The sequence below is a fragment of the Octopus sinensis genome, linkage group LG3 (assembly GCF_006345805.1).
Source record: "Octopus sinensis linkage group LG3, ASM634580v1, whole genome shotgun sequence".
NCBI lineage: Eukaryota > Metazoa > Mollusca > Cephalopoda > Octopoda > Octopodidae > Octopus > Octopus sinensis.
Window position 1 is genome coordinate 6,079,637 of NC_042999.1, and position 2,120 is coordinate 6,081,756.

A 2,120-nucleotide genomic window follows, 5' to 3' on the forward strand; every position below is an offset into this window, starting at 1 on the left:
ACCAGAGATGTCAAGAGACAAGGCTTCACATCTGAAGATGCTAACTAGTGATGTGTCATGCAACTGAAAACACTGATCTGCCTGGTAGAAAAAGACCTTACATAGTAAGTAAGGCTGCATTTACATGTCGAGGAATTTACGAAGAATACGTGAGGCACCCATAAGTATGATCTTTTGTAATTCGCTTATTTTGGGGCTACCAGGAATTTGATCTACATACTTGTTTACTCTCCTTGCTATCATTCCAAATGCCCCAATAATAATAGATAATCTCTTGAAATGCCACATTCTTCCGATTTCAGTCTAAAGCAGCTCCTTATATTTGCTCAGTTTTGCAAACATTTTCAGATGTATGTTTATATCAGTTGGGGCTGCAACATCAATCAGAAGACAAGAGTCTTTTCAATATGATCTTTCCCAATGAGGCCACGTCGGTTAACGTATATTTCCTGATCAGCCTAAAAACTGAAACTCCGAATTATTTTTGAGTGAAAGAGCAGCACACGCCATCAAAGTGACACTGGGGTGCAAATATACGAAGCCCAATATACCCATCATGACTACCCGTCTGATAAGGGTACACAAGGCACACGCATCACAACCATGTGAGCGCGACATGGTGATCTCATATCAAGATAAACAGCACATGACCTTGCAGGTGGGACCCAGTTAGAATTTTCTTCTGGTCGAATAACCCATCCCGCTCGAAAGGTCCCTGAATAAGGGTTGTTTAAGGATGTTGAACGAACCACCCATGTTTCCAGACGTGAATTATTCAAACCCCAAAGAATCCCTCTCAACACATGGCTATGATGCTCCCCCACTACTTCTGCTCGTGATCAGAGATGCACATATCGTCAGCCACTATGGGACATGCTCAACTGGTTAAGGTCAAACAACTGACAAGCAAATCTGTGGTATTGAGCAGAATATTTGCTGTAACCCATCTTTTATACCAAGACAAAACAATGTACAGGATAACACTTCCAATCAGTTAAGATCAGAAACCATGAGAGCCAATGCCTGGTACTGCATCAAGGCATTATAATTATTATTGAGTGAGAGAGCAGTGCATGCCATCAAAGTAACACTGGGGTAAAATATACGAAGTCCAGTATACCCATCATGACTACCCGTCTGATAAGGGTACACCCGGCACATGCATCACAACCATATGTGCGCGACATGGTGATCTCATATCAAGATAAACAGCACATGACCTTGTAGGTGGGGCCCAGTTAGAATTTTCTTCAGGTCGAATAGCCCATCCTGCTCAAAAGGTCCCTGAATAAGGGATGTTTAAGGATGTTGAACGAATCACCTATGTTTTAAGAGGCGAATCATTCAAACTCCAAAGAATCTCTCTCAACACATGGCTATGATGCTCCCCCACTACTTCTGCTTGTGATCAGAGATGCACATATCGTCAGCCACTAAGGGACATGCTCAACTGGTTAAGGTCAAACAACTGACAAGCAAATCTGTGGTATTGAGCAGAATATTTGCTGTAGCCCATCTTTTATACCAAGACAAAACAATGTACATGATAACACTTCCAATCAGTTAAGATCAGAAGCCATGAGAGCCACTGCCTGGTACTGCATCAGGGCATAGCAAATCTGTGGTATTGAGCAGAATATTTGCTGTAGCCCATCTTTTATACCAAGACAAAACAATGTACATGATAACACTTCCAATCAGTTAAGATCAGAACCCATGAGAGCCACTGCCTGGTACTGCATCAGGGCATAGCAAATCTGTGGTATTGAGCAGAATATTTGCTGTAGCCCATCTTTTATACCAAGACAAAACAATGTACATGATAACACTTCCAATCAGTTAAGATCAGAAGCCATGTGAGTCACTGCCTGGTACTGCATCACGGCATTATTATTATTATTATTATTATTATTATCATTATTATTATTATTATTATTATTATTATTATTATTATTATTATTCAGTAGTTTTATTTTTATAGCGTGCTTTCACTTCACTACTGAGCGCAGCTCTGTGTGCCTTGGGTATGTGCTGTGATTTGTTGTGATGCTCTGATGGTTATTGTATGGAAGTGTTCTGCGTAGGATGTGTGCAGTGCCTAGTAGTGCAATTTTCTGTAT